The 19278-nt window shown below is 41.6% G+C and overlaps 1 long non-coding RNA gene across 2 annotated transcripts in view; it reads left to right on the plus strand.

Moving 5' to 3' along the window:
* The first annotated feature begins 5132 nt into the window (after window positions 1-5132).
* The window catches only part of LOC137450888 (uncharacterized), a 30012-nt gene continuing 15866 nt past the window's right edge, over window positions 5133-19278 (plus strand). For both annotated transcript variants that reach the window (XR_010989678.1, XR_010989677.1), the window contains exon 1: window positions 5133-6431. This is a non-coding gene — a long non-coding RNA (uncharacterized lncRNA). The remainder of the gene's footprint in view (window positions 6432-19278) is intronic.

Below are 19278 nucleotides of genomic sequence, written 5' to 3' on the forward strand. Positions count from 1 at the left end.
AATCTGGACAGTGAATTTGAACTAGAAATGAGGAATATTACATAAAGTGCTTTGGATGTTGAAGGACTTTTCATTCAGAATGAGACTGAGGTCATGATCCCAGCTGTACAGGAATAGTCCTGCTGCTGCTAGTACTGTCACAGGGTGATGTGAGATCATGCTGGTCCAAAAGTGAGTTGTCTAGTCTCACAATTGTTATTTTTTTTTAACATAAATGTTGTGTGTGTGTTTAAAGGGAAGTTGCATTTTCAAGCTGTTTAATTTCCTGCTGGAAAGGCTTATAAGTATCTCTGGCATATCAAATGAAAATGCAATTTCGTATGGATCAGGAAGACATTTAGGGTGGCTTAATTGTTTGTTTGCAAATTAAGGATACATTGCTGTTATAAACTTTGTCCTCAAGCAGTTCAGTGATGGTTAGCTGGGTTTTGTGTGTTTAGTTTCGGGCATGGTTTTGTATTTAATCCAGTTTATGTGGCAGGAAATGGCAAGGAGAAACCAGTGCTATTAGGTATATAAAACCATCTGGTTTCTTATTTATCTACGTGATCCTTAATGTGAAAGCTGTTAATTGCTTTATTTATAAAGTAGCAAACTTCCTAAAACCTGGGGACAAGGCTGGGATTGAACTGTCCAAATTTCCCCCTTTTTTTTGCAGTGCTGACAGTCTGTCAAAGGGATCCTTGTCTATAAATCTAATGAAGCTATTTTGAAGTGTTTTTCTGAAATCCTTTTGTATAAGACAAAGGAAAAGGAAACTGGTTTTCTTTTGGAGAAGTTGTGATTTCATTGTGTGATGTGTGAGTTGGTTTTGTGTGTGTGTGTTTCTGGGGGTTGATTTGTTTTTCCCTGTGTTGTTGTTGTGTGGGTTTTGTGGCTTTTTAATACTTAGATTAATGACATTCAAACAGCTGTAAGATACAATGGTTATATAGATATAATGGTTATATATTACAATAATACCAAATAAAACTTATTTCCCTTACATTTTGGTTTTTCTCTTCCAGTTGAGGTTTATTGGAGTGCTGTGTGTATCTTTGGTACAGTTGGTTCTTAACTTGGCTTGGATTTTTTGGGATTGTTTATCATAGTATCAGTCAGGGTTGGAAGGGACCACAAGGATCATCTAGTTCCAACCCCCTTGCCATGGGCAGGGACACCCCACACTAGATCAGCCTGGCCAGAGCCTCAGCCAGCCTGGGCTTAAACACCTTCAGGGACGGGGCCTCAACCACCTCCCTGGACAACCCATTCCAGGGCTTCACCACTCTCATGGGGAAGAACCTCCTCCTCACATCCAGCCTGAATCTCCCCACCTCCAGCTTCATTCCATTCCCCCTAGTCCTAGCACTACCTGAGATGCTGAGAAGTCCTTCCCCAGCCTTCCTGTAGGCCCCCTTCAGATACTGGAAGGCCACAATTAGGTCACCTCAGAGCCTTCTCTTCTGCAGACTGAACAGCCCCAACTCCTTCAGTCTGTCCTCATAGGAGAGGTGTTCCAGCCCTCTGATCATCCTTGTGGCCCTTCTCTGGACACCTTCCAGCACGTGTACAAACTTATTTATCAACCTAGAAATGTGCACAATCTTTCCCAAGCAATTCATTGAGAAAATTCATTGTACTGTTTTTTGTAACAAGTGGCATCATTAGTAATTTTTTTCCCCTCTTTGCTTTTGTTGAAATGTATGTTTGTAATGATTGGAATGGGAAGGTTTCTTTGTTTGCTTTTAAACAATGCATTGTTGTGATGAAAATCGTTCAGGTGGCCAGGAGTAAACTTGATTTATAATGACGTTTATTTGCTGAATTATCATAGAATCAGTAAGGTTGGAAAAGACCTCAGAGATCATCAAGTCCAACCTGTCACCCAACACCTCATGACTCACTAAGCCATGGCTTCAAGTGCCACATCCAACCTCCTCTTGAACATCTCCAGGGCCAGTGGCTCCACCACCTCCCTGAGCAGGACATTCCAGTGGCTAACAACTCTTTCGGTGAAGAATTTGAAAACCTTATTGTTAGGTACTAACCAATTATGGAGCTATTCTTTACCTGCAAGTAAATATTTACAGTACTAGAACAGAAGTGAGAGGGGGGCTGCCATCTGCACTCTTTTTCTCTTTAAAATGAAATGAAGTTAGGAGTTGAAGCTTTTATTCAAATATTTCATCTGACTTAGTAGGCATGAAAACTCACAGGTGTAAGCTTGAATGTTGACCATGGTTTAGCAGCTGTATCAGGTGTTGACCTGTTAGTGTTTGTGAATTATTGCCTGAATGTGAGTGCCTTGAGGTCACCTAGTCCTAATTTGCTGACATCTGCATGGTTCTTAAATCTGAATTTTTAAATTCTTTTGGTGGATTTTTCTACCTCTTGCTGTTTGAGCATCGTATTGCTTCATGGTTTGGTTCATTACCCTTATTTTCCAGATAATAGCAAAGAGAGGATCTGAGGCTTTTTGAACCATATCGTTGCATCAATAGATCTGCTGAGATGTAATGATTCTGTTCAGCACAAAATACAGAACTCATCTGCATTCTGATAGTGCTCTGTAAATGCTGTTCATTTCCATTATAAGCTTAAAATGAAGTTTCAGGCTCTCCACATCTGATGTACAGCTGGGCCATGGAAACTAAGTGCAAGGCATGCTCAAAAGCATTAGCAGCTGGGGGATCTAAACAGTGATAGGAAGCGGTTATCTCTGTTGCATTTTGGATTACTTCCACACAAAAAGGTGCTTGTACTGTTTAGTTTATGGATCTGAACTGAGGCTCTTGCAGTGTCTTGCTGTGGTCTCAAAGGAGGAATGGACCCTGTTTGGTTGGAGAGCTTCATTCATGGATTCCCCATGTGCAGCTAGAGTAGCATAGTCAAATTTCTGGTGTAACTTGTGGGCGAAGTTAAACTACTCTGACTTTTGGGGTTGCTTTGTCAGATTGCCTGTTCAGTTGTGTTGAGTGGGCATCTAATTGAGCTCTGTGTTATTTGCCTGTGAGATTTCATGATTCTCAGATACATCTGTCTTCAGTGTGACTGCTTAGCAGAGCTCGATGGGATCTTACTGAACTGAGAAAGTGGAAAGGAATGTAACCAGGGGGACAAACATGTTAGTCTCTGACCCATTTCCAGAGACTGAAATAGACAAATGTGAAAAGTAGAAAAAAATGGAGAGAGTAGTTCTTAAAAACAGATTAAGATGTATGTAGTCTGCTAATAAACAAGAATCATATGTTGTTCTTCATGATGCACTTTGGAGAGAGAGCTTCAAGAAGAAGGAATATAACAAAGCTTGGGAGAAGACTGATGAGTTTTGCTCATAACTTTGTTGAATGCAGAAATGTTTATGACCCTTGGTCCCTCTTCACTCTTCCTTGGGTGAGGGAGGGGTGTGGACAGTGCACTGATACTGTTCCAAGAAGACTACTTGTGTCTTGGAGAGCAACTGAGGCTGAGTTGTGCACTGTCTGTGAGAAATTCATCACCACTTCATAACTCCTCTATTTGATGAAACAAAATCAGTTTAGTCTTAATGTAAAAATGTGGTGGTTCACCATCTTCCACTGGGGTGGAATGAGAAATGTGTTGTCCAGCTAGCTTGAATTTTATGCTATGGCCTGGTTGCAGGCCCTGACAGTAAGGAGTGAGGAGGGAGCAAATTAAGGTTGGACAGGACAATTTTGTTCAGCTGTCTTTTCAGGTCTGGATGCTTGACTTGGCAGTGCTAATGCTTTCCTAATGGAAAGGTTTGGGGGGAATAATTCTATAAAATGAGGACCATGAAGTGCATTCATGTGCCTGCTCTTATTTGTGTAATGATTTTTAGCAGTCTCTCTGGAGAGCGGGGAGATGCTGTGGTATGAGGAAAGGAAGAAGGGATATGTGGCAGAGTGCAGTGTGTGTGCAAGGAACACAGTGTCTCTCTGAGGACAAGTCTTCTGCTCTGAGAGTTGCTTCTGTCTTTGAATGCATTTCTGTCGCTGCAAATAAAGCTCTTCAATGTGCATCTGCACAAGTGCTTCTTCCACTGAACACGCTTGGAAGCTCAAAGTGTGCCCATGGAGCAGAGTCTGCTTTGCTGCAGACCACTTGTCAGTTACTTTGCCAGTCAAGTAGGCTTTTACCTGTGCATTGCTAGGGCAGGCAGTTGTGTGTGATACTATTCTTCCTCTGTAAGAAGTTTGCTCTCTGGATACAATTAATTGCCTTACAAAAGTGGGAAGCTTGCTCGGTGGTTAGCTTCAGCAAACAAACAAAATAATACCAATACTGCTCTAAGGTTTTTCAGTGATAACATAGTGTTTCTCTCTGTCATTAGAAGTTACAAGCAGCAGTGATGACATGGACTTATAGTTAAAATGGTCACTGCAACGGAGTATTAGATGAGGATATCCCTTGGCTTTAAAGCTTTAAAAAGGAGAAAAAGTTGGATGAGCTTTGCAGCCCTAAAGAAAACAAGAGCAAATGTAATTCAGAGCTGCTCATGCAGAGCTTGAGCAAGTCATTACGTGCAATTACACTTACTCTTTGGCACTGCAATTAGCCAATGTTTTGTTGCTGTAGCTCTGTTACCAATAAAGCACCTGCCCACTAATAAGAATAATTGTTTCCAAATGTCAAAACCTTGATCAACTTCTATGGCCTTTGCTGTCATCACAAACTATTGATGTGTTATAGGTTATGGGTACGTGCAGTGACTGCCAAATACATTTCACCTCAGTGAATATAAGTGTGTATGTCAAGCAAATACCTGTTCAGGACGTCACAGACCAAAAGAAATGTTTCTGTTCCTGCACAGGAAATGTTGAACATCACTGCAATGCAGGTTTGGCTGTTGTATTCATAAATAGTTATTAAAGTAGCAGTTCTGCTTGGTACTTTCTTGAGACCATTTAGTATCATAGTATCAGTCAGGGTTGGAAGGGACCACAAGGATCATCTAGTTCCAACCCCCCTGCCATGGGCAGGGACACCCCACACTAGATCAGGCTGCCCAGAGCCTCATCCAGCCTGGGCTTAAACACCTCCAGGGACGGGGCCTCAACCACCTCCCTGGACAACCCATTCCAGGGCTTCACCACTCTCATGGTGAAGAACCTCCTCCTCCTCCTCCTCCTTTCTGAATGAAGGCCAGGGGTAGCTCACAAATTCGCCTCTGAAGTATTTGAAAATCTATATGGTTTATTTTTTTTGCTTCCTTGTTTCTTTGTGGCAGAGTGCACAGCATCTTTGTGGCTGCGACAACTTTCACACAATCAGGGTGAGAAAAAGGGACTGAGCTAACCTTTGGCCAAATGAATAGTGCCCTGCTGCTCCTGATGGGCCCTGGCAGGCTGATTATATATATATAAAAGGTGTTGTTCTGATGCATGGATGGAACAACTGAACTTGAGAAGTTGTGGAAGGCTCTCTGCAGAGTGCCTTTGAACAGTATTTGTTTTGGCAAATCTAGACTGATGTTTTAAAGAATGCTTCAATTTGTTATGAGTAATATAATTCACTGCATGTCCTTTTTTTTCCCCTCCCAGACTGTCTTCAGAGTAGTTCACATGGATCATTGATACACTGACTGCCAACTGTTGCTAACAGCATCATCTTGGCAAAACCAACAGAAATTAACCCCCCTGAATATTATATTGCATTGTTCCCACTCTTTGCTCTCTCTTGATGCCATCTATGGTTTTCCTTCAAGTCCTTTTGCTGTGTTGGGCCATGGGAACCCAAGGCAATGTTTTTTGTGCTCTGGACTATGTAACACTTGCATGCATATTCCAGTTTATCCAGTGGTGTCTTATTTGAGCAAAGTCCTAGTATAGCAATTCAGAACAAGGGTTAGACACAGTCAGATGCACTTCATTACCTAACTTGGGACTTAAATGTTTGTGTTCAAGGCAGGAAGATGTTCACCTGATCACAGCAAAGAAAAAGTGAAGACTAATTATTTTAGGACATGAACTGCAATTTATAACATCTGCAAATCTGGTGCTGAAGTAGAAGTCTGGAAAAGAGAGGAGTAAAGCCAGGAGATGTTAAGCAAATCAACTTCTGCAATAACAAATGGATTCAATCAGCTGAATTGAAATATACTACCTAAAACTAGTTCCCTGGTAACTTTGAGCAATTTATGAAGGGTTCTAACTGGTGGTGTGGGTATTTTTTTTCTTCCCCTGCAGCTGTGAATTAGGTGGAAAAATACTGCAGCTGAACATAACGTTGTTTTGTCACTAGAAAATTCACTGCTGGCATTGAATTCAGCCTGGAAAAGTAAAGAGGTCGTGACACAACATCTGTTTTGTGGAGAGCATAGTTATTACCACCAGTAATACTGCAAAGGCTGGAGTGGAAAAAATAACATAGATGCTGTAATGATGCCTTTTGGACCATGGTGCTGTGGATTATGTTAGCTGGATTTCTCCTAGAAATATGTTTGGAAGGTAAGTTTGGACAAAATACTCCTGCTGCTCAAACATGAGATGGAGCTGTTTCTTTGAGATAGAAACTCTACCTCATGATCTCCACAGCTCTTTTTTTCCTCACCATGTTTTCAGTGTTGCCAGTGACTTTACAGGCAGTATTCTGGGGGCGTGTGACTAATGTTTCTTAAACTCATGTAATGATTTACATTTGGTCTTGGATTTCATTTTTGGCTAATACAATCCATATGAGATGTTAAGGGATCTCACCCTGTACATAGCTTTGGTTAATCCCTCTCCCTTTATTACTAATCAGAATGGACTGATTGTTGTGCCATGCTTTCCTGGGCTAGTTGTAACTGATAACATCTTACCTCTTCTTTGGGATGATTGCCTTTGTGTGCCAGAGACAAGGACATCTCTGACGTTTTTTAGGGCTTTTTTTTTTGACTGTGCCACAATATGTGTTCTTTGGTGCTGAAGCTTTTTACAGACAAACCATTCAAAATAATTAGGAGAAGCTTGTGTGCAACTTGTGTGTGTGTGTGAAGCATTGGAGCCTTTGGGATGCAAGCTTGACCTGTTTGCATCTGGGCCAACTTTTCATAACTTCTTCTAAAGCCAGATAAAGATAATTGCAGCCTCAAATAAAAGCTGTGGTCCTGCAAAAAGAGAAGTGCTGGTGAGTACTTGGAGCTTCCAGGGATTTTGTTCAAGGAGTATCTGCATGGCATTCTTAGTCATAGGATTGCACTTTAGGTAGTCTCAAGGAGCAGGGAGTTGGACTTGGTCCTTATGGGTCCCTGCCAACTTGAGGTATTCTGTGAACTGTGCCAGAATGGCAGCATGGGGAATTCTTCCTGAACTGATGCTGTGAGGGAGGTAGCCCGTTATACCTAGGCATGAACTTAGCTTAAAAAACAGTGATTTGCCCTGGGCTACCTAGTAGATCAGATCACTGACAGGCTAGCATGGGTATCCAGACTGATGATTGGTTTTCCTTTCTCCCTGGCAGCACTACCTGTTGCAGCAGCTACTCAAAGCACCACCACTTGCTAGTTTTTTTCTGAACAAAAATGTTAGTGCCCCAATAACAGTAGAGCAGTTGAACAAATTGCTTCTTGCTTATGTTTTCATTTTAACTCTGGCTTCTTTGGAGCTCTAGTTCTTTGTGTAAAAAGGGCAAAAATTCTTTTTGCCACTGGAAGTTGGAGACTCTTGTGCCTGCTGCAGAGTTGGAGTCAAATTCACTGCTTAATATTACCAGTAACTTGGATTTTAAGGAAAAACACTAATGTGTAGTCCTGGTATATTGCAGGACTTGTGAAAAGATCTGTAGAGTATATTTGCTTTTGGCTACTTTGCTGCTATTTTTTGTATTAAAAAATGTTACAAATGGTAGTAAGTCACACATGAGATGTAAGGAGTTTGGTAATCAGCTCTAAGCAGTATCAATTTCACACAAACCACAGCTTCTGACAGTCTGCAGGAGTGGTGGTTCCCTGTAGATTCCATGGTCTGGATTGTGAATAAAATCTTCAGACAGTCTACCCCAAATAAATCCACATTAAAAATGTTTTTGAGGAGAAATATGTAAGTATCTTCCTTTAAAAATCTGTATGTGACACAGCAAATAATTGAAGTTGATGGGGGATCAGGCTGTTCATTTCTTTATGCCTAGTAGTGTCTGCTGGAATTCACAGTGGTGCAGCTGTGTTTGGTTTTAACAGAGATGATCCGTGTATCCATACCTAGAGAAAGAATTCAAGTCATGCTCTGCATTTTCCTGGGTTTTACTAAAGCAGTCTCAGAAATGAGCCTTGCTTTCCTTTTGTTTCTCACTCCCTTGTTTGTCACTTTTCCCTCCACAGAATGCTGCTTTTATTTCTTTTCTTCCTGCTTTCTTAAATAGAAGTCTAGCTGCTCTTGCCAAAATACAGCCTACTGCAGTATAGCTGGGAGCTAGTGACTAAAAGAGTAGCTGAAATAGTTCCCTAAGCAATCTAACACCAGGAGAAGTTGCCAGCTCTTGGGGCAGTGGCTAGGACAGATTTCTCTGTGTGTGTGGCAAGGATAGGAGTAAAGGTCAGCATCTCATCAATTCTGGTGTTTCAGTTCTGATTGTGAGGTTGTCTTGTGGGATTTCAGTGGATCCCATCCCTATTGCCATTAAAAATGGCCTAATATTAAATTATAAGATCATTTTCAGGGATCTTTCATCTATAAAAAGAAATTCTTTACAATTAAATTAAGCTAACATAAAAAAGAAGTGTTTCTTTTTCTTTTGAAAATGTCTCTTTTTTATTATTTTGTAACAGTTTTGAATTATAGTTTCTGGTGAGCAATTGCTGAGGGCAGGAAGTGTTCTGACATCCCTGGCGGGGAGGTTCAGAGTTAAGAGAGGTGTTTTACAATGACTGTATTGACATCTGTGGCTATCTGGACCACTGACCCTACTGGAACTATCAGAGGATTGTGTTTCTGTGTTTTGGAGTAATGATTTGAAATAGTACTCCCAGGGGAAAGTCAGAGACTGCTGTTGCAGTCAGCCTCCAGAAATGAGCACCTTTCTCCTGTGCTAGTAAAAACTCCTCTCATGCCTTAACTTTGCAGTTGCTTTCCCCAGGTCCTTCAAACTCTTGTCCTTCTTGCTAACAGCCAACTCATCAATCTTTCCATTAGCTACCTCACTTGAAAGTCTCAGTCACTGTCGTCAAAGGTGTGCTATAAACTGCATGTTTAACTGAGTGATAGCCATCAGCGCCAAATGTAGAACTCCCTTTCTGTGTTTAGCAGGTAGTGTTAAATGATGCTTAGCCCTGAGAAATCTCATCACACACATCCAAACAAAACAAACCCTGGCAGCCCCTTGTGATAATGAAGGTTTCTTTGTCCTCAGGTTTTGCAAACACTTAAGGTATTGAGTAGTCAGCTTCTATCAGTGCTTTCAGAAGCTGCACCCCTTGGGGTCACCTGCAGCCAGTGAAGCAAAATTGTTTTTATGAAGTCATCCTTCTCATACACAGTTCTGCAGTGGGAAAGCTAACTCATCATCCCCAGCCCTGCAGAGGTGGATAAAAAAAAATCTACAGTGTGATTTCACTTTTTCAGCTCTGTTATGCCACACATTAGTCAGAGTTCATTTATTTCATTAGTTTACTTTGTAAAGCAATTACATAACTGCTACCACAATAGGACTGGATTGGTGTATTACATTTGCTAAAATAGCTTGGCAATTAATTCCAAATGATCTCTGTGCAGTAATCTCTTACATATAATAGAGTTATTCAAATGTCTATGAACATTTTACATGCAGTACTGGAGTGAGTTAGATCAATCAGAAATTAATTGCATCCAAGGCATTGGTATAGCCTTCTGGGATCAGCTGAATACCAGTATGTCACAATAAAGTCATCATAATTGATGTAGCATTGAGTCGTGCCTTTGCTTCTCACTTATAATGGCAATTTTATGAGCTGAGCAGGCTAGGTGGAAAAATGGAAAGAAAAGAGAAATGAAAGCAAGTTAAATACTAGCTAGTGGCCATTAACTTTGATTTAATTCTGTGCTTATGTGGTTTATCATCCTGACACTTCCTGTACGCCTTAGAATAGCTTGCCCTTGTTTTGCACAATTGCACTTTCACTGTACTTTTTATTTATGTGTGGAGAGGACAGGAATTCATGCCTCTGTATCCAATTTATCAATCCAAAATATTTCTGCTGAACTCTGGTTGGAAGGCTTCAGCATTCAATGGGAGAAGTGTCTTTCCCGGTATTTGGTTTCTCCTAGGCTTTGTTTTTCTTTCTGAAGATGTGCCTCTTGATTTATGTCACAGGATTAGGGCATGGATACCAAAATATGAAATAATTTTTCCTTTCCCTCACAGCTTTCTTGTAAATGAATACTTTCTCAAAGTCATAAAACAGGACTACTGATATGTTTCAGCTACTGCAGAGTGGGGCAACTGACACTTTGTGCATATGTGTATTAGGGAGGAAAGAGGAATTGCTTAGCTTCAAATTCAACTACAAACTTGTTGTTTTCATGCAATGTATGAGCTAGACAGGAGTCTGTTTTCTGTAGGATATTTGTTACTTGAAGAGCTAAGCTGACAGTCATCAGATATCAAAAGATAGTTACACAGAAGTATTTTGAACTTAGGTGATTTTTTTGTTGTTGTTGTTTTTGTTTGAGGTGTTTGATACCCTTTTGCAGCAGATCACTGTTTCTCTCCTGGAAGCTTGCTTTTTTTCCTGGTCTGTTTTCTTTATCACTTTGGCTATGCTTCTTCATGTTGCTTCCCCAAGTGTAGGTCTGGCTTCTTGAAGGCTTAGTACTGAACCTAGTATGTAGTGGCCCTGCTCTGGCAGAGGGGTTGGACTAGATGATCTCCACAGGTCCCTTCCAACCCCTAACATCCTGTGATCCTGTAATACACACTGGCTTTGCTCAAAGTGCATTTCTTCCTCTCTACCCAATACATTTTTTGACTGGCATAAAATGGTGGTTTGGTCCTTGGATGAAGAGAGAGGCATCTCTGCTATCCTAGACCACATCCAGGATCCCTAATGGCAATCACTGCTTTCCCAAAATGAAAGGAAGAGGAGGTGCTGAAGTTCATACAGGAGGCTTTTGTGATGATGTGCAGTATTAATAGTGTGTTAATAACTGCTGATGTATTTAAAACCAAAAATGCCTCAAGTTCAGCACTGAAACTGTTACAGCTCTGAAAGATAGCAGCATTGCTGGAGGGCACAAACAAAGCAGTAGGTGATTTAACTGTAAGGGCTGTCTCCTATTGCAGCCTGAGAGTGACTGCAGCTAGAGCAACTAGAACCTGACCTCTGACCAGGGCATTTTGACACTACAGAGTTGACACATTTACAATTATCAAAAAATAAGTAAAGCATGGGAAGAGGCAGGGGAGAAAAAAACATTTGAAAGTTTGGAAAACTGCTCACTTCTGAGGGCTGGGATTTTTCAGGCTACATCTAAACAGCAGGACTGAGATTAACTTGTGAAAACAGAGCCAAGCTAAATCCAGGGTAGCCAGCTCAGTCCGGGTAACAGCTCACCTCTCAGTGGGCTGGATTCATGCAAGGCTGGGCTGGGCCTTAGCTGCAACGTAGCTTATTGTTGTATACTGACTCTGGGATATCCTGGCTGTTTGTGACAGATGATTGTATAAACTTCTCCCAAACACCTGCAGGAACAGGAATGGATTGTGTCAGTTTGCAGGAATCTGAAAAGCATGGAAAAGGAGGAAGAGGCGAGGTGGGTTAGTAGTGTACAGTTGACATATGGTAAAAATGCAACAGTTGGGAGGAATTTTCCCCAAATGATAAGTCTCTAATTTATTCCTCATTTAAATTTATCTGGAACAGATAACTTTCTGGAAGTGATAAAGCCTTCATGTTTGAGAGGTGGTAAAATTAGCCTACATAAGGATGCAGAACATACTGCAAATTACATAGCTGTAACTCTGATGGAAAAATCTGCTCCCCTTTCCATTTACTGATTAAGTATTTTAACATGCTCTAGGTATTATCCCAAATTCTTTTGGTACTTAAACCCAAATGAAAAGGAATAGGCATAATCCCCTGGCTCCATAAGGATGTATTGTATTGGGAGCTGCTGCCAGCAGGCTTTCTGCTAAAACCTACTTTTTGAAATGAGATACAATTGAGATATGGCAGAAATATTGCTTACAATCAACAGATGAACTTTATGATTCTAAGCACAGTGGATGGGGAAGCTTTCACTGGGTGTCCTTTTAACCAAAGTAACCTTTTAAAAGATTTCATGAGGCACATGGCATCCACAAGTAGGACCAGATACTGAAGAGCTTGCTCAGCCTTTTTAATCCTCTTTCCTAATGGTTAGAACTAAACAACTCCTGTGTGGGGGGAGTGTGTGTGCTTGGCTTCCCCTTAGACTTCTACAGGTTCTGAAATTGTGCTGATTTTTCCTCACCTTCCCTTCCCCCCCTTCACTTCTGTACCTCTGCCCTCTGCCTGCCTGTGCTTCCCTTTCAGTCATGGCATTTGCTTAGTACTGAGCTTGATGGCCAGCCAGTGGAGTCCTTGTTTTTCTCTGGGTGTTTCTCCCTCAGGTTCTGTGCTCTCTTTCACTCCTTCTTGTATGAGATCTTACTGGCTGTATCCTCCAGTATAAAAATGTGTAATTAATTTTGTCAATTAGTGTTTGACTTATTACAGTAATGAAGAGTTTATTAACTTGCTTATAGTTACCTTGTTTACTTCTCAGTATGAAGATACAATTTCCTATTTGATTCAAGTTTTGCTCCAGAGTGGAATGATTTCATTAAGCTACTTGTGACTGCCATTTGTAAAAGTATGCTTTGCTACTTGCTGGCAATACCTGTAAGGCTGTGCAATTTTCTTTTCCCCATTTATGTGATCAGCTCCATAGCTGTGAAGTACAAAGTGTTTCTCCTCCCTCGAGCTGTTTTTGTGTAAGTCGTTTTCAGTCAATGAAGAATTTCTCCATGGACTTTTTGTTTCTGAAATTACAAGTAAAGCCTCACTAAATTTCAGGCTACAAACTGTTCCTCCCTGTCAGGAGAGAAGTGCAGTCAGGGATCAAGCTGTCATTGGAATTCAGTAGAGTGCTGTGGCTTGTGCTCTTTTCTTGGTTATTTCTGTCCCAGGTTTCTGTGTTGCAGAATTATGGCCACTTCAGTGGAAAGAACCAGGAGTTCTGAGAACACATTTAACAGAACTGCACTGGAGCATTCAAATTTCCTATTTCCAGAATGGGTTTGTGAGTAAGACTGTATCTTAATGTTTTTTTCTTATGATAACTGAAAGCAATGGGTGTTATTCAAGTGAAGAATACTGGGAGATAGCTCAGTGTAAGCCCATCTATCTGCATTCTGTAGTCATGGGTTATATTCCTGCACACAGTGCTAAATATGGCCCAAATCAATACAGTGTAATAACAGTGTCCTCTTAACAGTTCTATGAAAGTGTTTCCCATAACAAAGAGAGATGATACTCAGATGAACTTAATTTTCTTCTGCAGTGGTCCATGATGTAGCTTTTAGGGTGTTTACAGAGCTAGGTATTGACTTTGTCACTTTAAGGTGTTTCTGACCTGGAGTCAAAGGCGGCAGAAATCAGGTAGAAACAGGATAAGTCTAGTAGTCATGAGGTCTTGGGTGGCAGGTTGCACTTGATGATCTTTGAGGTCTTTTCCAACCTTGTTGATTCTGTGATTCTAAGCATGTGTTCAGAATGCTGCATTAACTGCTTAGTTGTTCTGTTAGCCTTCTATTCATTTGTCTAAGAAAAAAGCACCCTCACACTTTTATCTACTTTTGTCTGCTGGTTTGGTTTTGTGTGGCTGGTGCCGAAGGACCGGGTAGCAAAAGCTATATTCCTTGTCACCCCCCTGAAATATTAATGAATAAGGCTGCTGACTTCATCTGTAGTAATACTTCATTGTTTGTAAAGTATTGCTTCATTTGTGATTCTTTTCAAGGTGCCTTTGAATAGGTTCTGACTTTCTTGGCTTTGGTTGGGATCTTGTAAATCAAATGAACTAAGCTGGTGATAACTTTTGGCAACCTGAGTGAGCACAGAGACCTCTGGATCCTGGAAACTTGCAGTTGCTTCCAGTTCACTATTGAAGTTCATAGTTGCATCTTGGTGCTCTTGAGCAGCATCATTTTGTGCAAGGCATTGCTGCTGAGTGTCTGATTTTGTGTTCTAAACCAGAGAGGTTTCAGTTTGTGGGACAAGCAATGCTGTAAGGCTTTTTGTATCTAAAGCAGTCTGGATTTCCAACAGTTGGCAGAGTGGGGGAGGAAGAGGAAACTCAATAGCACTGCAGTCCTTTCTTTTGCCAAAAGATGGAGTAAATGGTCTACTGAACAGCCCTGTGCTCCTGCTAATTGATTTTTTCAAGGCATCTAGGAGCTTTTCCACAAGGAAGAAAGGGTTTCTGCTGCCTTACAAGTGTTTAAGCTTCATACTTCTCATAACTCATGCTAAATGTAATGAGGCAACGCGTTTTAATGAATTGACCAAATTAGTTGGTAACAGATGGCTTGGTGACAAATGGGTTAATTAGTAGTCTTATATAATCAGTTTTGATTTCAATTATTTTGTCTGCTTATGTGTGAAAGGGTTATTTTAAAACAATACTTTCACCTCTTGCAGGGAAAAAAAGGAAACATCTCTGTTAGTGGTCAAAGCAATCCCTGCTACAAACGCAAGGGTCCTCATCACATCACACTAAAAATAATGTTGGCATGCCATAATTACAAATGAAGAGGCTAACAGTTTCAGTGGTGCAAGGAAATTATTTTAGGCAGTTGCTATGGAGCACTAAATTTCATTGGCAAATAAAACTGCGTGCTGTAAGCGTGGCTGGGAATGTATTGTCTTTTTCTGCTGTTTTTCATTTCCATTGTCCGTGCTACAGCTACCTGTTGGATCCTCACTCTGAGTAAGCTCCTCTCATCGATTACAGCAGCATGAAATCAGTACTTCTTTTCTCCCTCTGTCTTTGTCAGCTGTGTTTGCTTCCCTTAGTTCCTGCCTCTGTGCCAAGGGACTCGGTCTAATTATTTCTCTTAGGTATGCATTAGGTGACTTGACACTACTACTAACCCCTTGAGTTAGGTGCTGCCAATCTGAACCATTAAATAAGAAGTGCTGGGAAGACTAATCAGGATTAGTTGAAGGAGGCTGAAATCACAGGGGAGAGGCTGTGTAATTTAGATTCATCAGGTAAATGAACTACAGACATGTATTACGGGCAAAACTGATCCCAGAGTGACCTTTTTCGCTTGGAAACTCTATGGTGACTTTCCAAAGGTATGGTATACAGAATACAGAATTAGCCAGGTTGGAAAAGACCTTTGAGATCATCAAGTCCAACCTATCACCCAACACCATCAATCAACTGAACCATGGCACTAAGTGCCTCAGCCAGTCCTACTTTAAACACTTCCAGTGATGGTGACTCTACTACTTCCCATTGCAATAGCCAATCACTCTTTCTGTGAAGAATTTCTTCCTAACATCCAGCCTGAACATCCCCTGGCGCAGCTTGAGACTGTGTCCTCTTGTTCTGTCACTGGTTGCCTGGGATGCTAAGCAACTGTTTTTACAGCAGTCCTTAAGGTATGTATTGCATCTAATGTCTGCTGTTTTCTATTCTCTAGATTTACTCCTCTCCAATATTCCTATTTATTGGTAGAAATCTCACCTGTAGAGACTCTCTCATTTGACTGCTTCCAGAATATCCCCCTTTTCAGCCCAGAACTGTAGCTCTTCAGTGAATAGAAGGATGGAGAGGTTTTATTCTCTTTAAATGTCAGCAACTTACAGCATTAGAACAGAAGTAAAATGTCTGGCAGGAGGCATGAATGGGGCAGAGAGGTTAAATGACTTCCCCGGATGCACATAGGAAGTCTGTGCCAAGCTGCAGTCCAGAGCTGAGCAGAGTCTGGATTCTGGTACCTTTTTCAGACTAGGGATGATTCTGGTACCCTTTTCAGACTAGGGATGATTTGATTCTGGTACCTTTTTCAGACTAGGGATGATTTGATTCTGGTACCTTTTTCAGACTAGGGATGATTCTGGTACCTTTTTCAGACTAGGGATGATCCTGGTGTCAACCCCTCTGCATTAAGTTTTAAAGATAACTGCTTGAGTCCCTCATATCCTGAAACCAAATCAAAACCAAACCCAGCAAACCAGTGCAAGCATTTAAAAGATGATAATGTAAAAAGCTGTGTGGGAATGTGGAGGACTAGGGGCAGCAAATAGGAAGGTTGTTGTGGTGACTCAATAGCTTTTGTATGTTTTGGGCACTGAGAACACTGGCAGCTCTAATTGTGTGTCACAGGACTTTATTCAGCTTCCAAGTGTTTTTATGTAATATTTTTTTACCCTTTGTTGTAAAAAAATGCAAGATAGTTTAGCTAGATCACAAGTTCACCTGAAGAATGCTCATAGGGAGAGGATGAGGAGATAAAAAAAGCTTTGATTTGGCTCAAAGTGATGAGTTTTACTCAAATGGAGTCCTTGGTGTTCTCAAAATAAAAAGGACTCTAAGGCTCACAGCAGTTTGTGTTTGAAATGCTCTGACTCCATTGCTTATTCTATATAAGGGATAACTATCTGCAAGAACTAACTTTAAATGTTAATGGATTCAGCTGCCTTATCCATTCGATGTGTGTTCGTTTTAGGAGAACTGGGAGGGGTGAGAGGAAGGAAGAGGGATGGTAGAGGAGGAAAAGGAAGGCTCTGTGTAAAACTGAGTTCCTTCTATAAGATCTTTATCTTCAGGTCTAAGTCCTATTTCAGAGGCTGCCAATACATATCATTCACAGGTTTACTCTCTTCTCTAAAAGATAGAGCAGCTGTTTTGAAAATAATCTAAAACCTGTTACTGTTGAGATGGGGAGGGCAAAGTATGTTTAAATTTACAGGAATCAAACTCTTATTCATGAGCTGGAGCACATTGTGAGGAGGGGTTGCAAGCCTCGTGATGCTGTGAGGTTGGCTTGGTGTTAACTCTAATTGCTAGCTACTTATCTGTATGGGATGTTGTGCTGCATGGGAAAGGACTTGCAGTCTGGAGGTGACAAATGTAGTACTTGGAGCTTAGAGATCCCAATTACTGTAAGTGTTGAAAAAGTGTGTTTTCCCTGACATAGCAAATGACCTTTGGTTCCTGTGGGCCACAGGGGATGGTGTGTTGCTGTCCATTTAAATAGTAAGAAGCAGATTTAATATACTGAGGGAGACCAGAGTATGATAAATGCTCTGTAAACCCCCATTGTTTTCTTGCTGCTCTGTGCTTGTTTTAACTGTGCCAGGAGCGCTGTGCAAGCTCTGCACATGTATGGTGAGATGTAGGAATGCTACTGTAACATTTCATGTGGAAATGGGCGCTGCAGAAGAAGCCTGTGGTGGCTACTTGTGTGGACACAACCACTTGCTTAAAAGTTAGCTGTGGCTAACATAGGAGTGGTCTGACATGCTGACACAAGGCACTGTGCAGTAACATGACTGTAGGAACTCTGTACTGGTATAGAAGACACCTTTCTCTCAAAGCACTTAATGCCCTTAAGTAAGTTGACTGGAGGTACAGGCTTTAGTCTGCAGTTGGAATGCTCAAAAGTTAGTTGGATGCTCAAATCAAAGGCATCACCTCGTCTATTTGTAGAGCAAGCTGCAAACTGAGAGTTTAGGCCCTTGGGTTTAGTTGGATTTCTGGACATCCTTTTCTTAGAGCTGCTGAAAGGGGGCAGAGTTCTACTGTAGCTTTGGTTCTAGAGTGTGTTAACAAGGATTGTTTCATCTGTCAGCATAACACTAAGCTGCAGCTAGGAAGAGGCACTTGGTGATGTCATCACACACAGTTATATGCTAGTTTTACCACCTGACCTTGCCCTTACTGAAGTAATGAAACTGTCTTTGAGTTGAAGTGGGTTTGCATTTTTGAAAATGATATCCTAAATACAGTGTGTATCTTAGAGATAAAAAGTGCATGCTGCTGGCATTTTGCCTTTTAAAAGGGAGAGCACAGTGTTGACAGTGCAGTTTAAATTGTGGTGTTCATTTGCAGTGAGGTTGAGTGAGCTCCCATGTCTGTCTTTTAGACCTAAAATATTGACAGTAATGTAATCAAAGTCTCTCTCTTTTTTTTTTCCCCTCAACAGAGGGTTTCCTGACACTGTCCCTCAGAAACCTATTAAATGTGAAAAAGAAAGGAAAATGTATTCTCACAGGGCTAGCTTAAAGGACGCCGGAAAATCCTGATCTCAACTGAATCTCTCTCATTCTTGACATGAAACTAGCATGGACTTTGTGGGCATTTCCTTCTTTCCCTCCATATTCTTATCTTTCAGCATTTTTTCAGGGGAATACACTGGGAGACACTAGAGCTTTCTCTTCTTTTCTCTCTTTCTTTCTCCATGTTAGTGTTTAGAGCTACCCACAAGGGCTCTTCCTGCCCAAGCTCCTTCTATTCAAATCTTTAGCATGCCTTGTGTAAAAAGCCACTTCCCCTAATGAACTGACTTGTGAAGCGTGTGGACACGTTTGAAACACATTTCTAAAGGAGAAATGTGAAGTTTTAAAACCCCATGTTGCCATATTTTATAGCTGCAGTCTGTGTTGACTGGTGGGACTGGTGGTGGCCTAAGACTTTGGATGCAATACTTTTTCAGTTAGCTGACTCCATGACCCTTTAAGTGCTACTTGCCTTCTAGTCAGAAGTGCGTTGTAACCTGCAAAGTGTCAGAGGCACTCATGGAGAGGTGGGCACAAGCCAACCTCATGAAGTTCAGTAAGAGCAAGTGCAGGGTCCTGCATCTGGGTCGAGGCAATCCCAGGCACAAATCCAGGCTGGGCAGTGACTGGCTGGAAAGCAGCCCTGAGGAGAGAGACTTGGGGGTGCTGGTGGACAAAAAGCTCAACATGAGCTCTCAATGTGCACTTGCAGCCCGCAAAGCCAATCAGATCCTGGGCTGCATCAGGAGAAGTGTGGCCAGCAGGGCAAGGGAGGTGATCCTCCCCCTCTACTCAGCCCTGGTGAGACCCCACCTGGAGTACTGCCTCCAGTTCTGGAGCCCCTATTCCAAGAGGGATGTGGAGGTGCTGGAAGGTGTCCAGAGAAGGGCCACAAGGATGATCAGAGGGCTGGAGCACCTCTCCTATGAGGACAGACTGAAGGAGTTGGGACTGTTCAGTCTGCAGAAGAGAAGGCTCCCAGGTGACCTAATTGTGGCCTTCCAGTATCTGAAGGGGGCCTGCAGGAAGGCTGGGGAGGGTCTTCTCAGGATCTCAGGTAGTGATAGGACTAGGGGGAATGGAATGAAGCT

Source organism: Melanerpes formicivorus, unplaced genomic scaffold (assembly GCF_026170545.1).
Source record: "Melanerpes formicivorus ecotype bairdi unplaced genomic scaffold, bMelFor1.0.p_v2 SCAF_38, whole genome shotgun sequence".
NCBI lineage: Eukaryota > Metazoa > Chordata > Aves > Piciformes > Picidae > Melanerpes > Melanerpes formicivorus.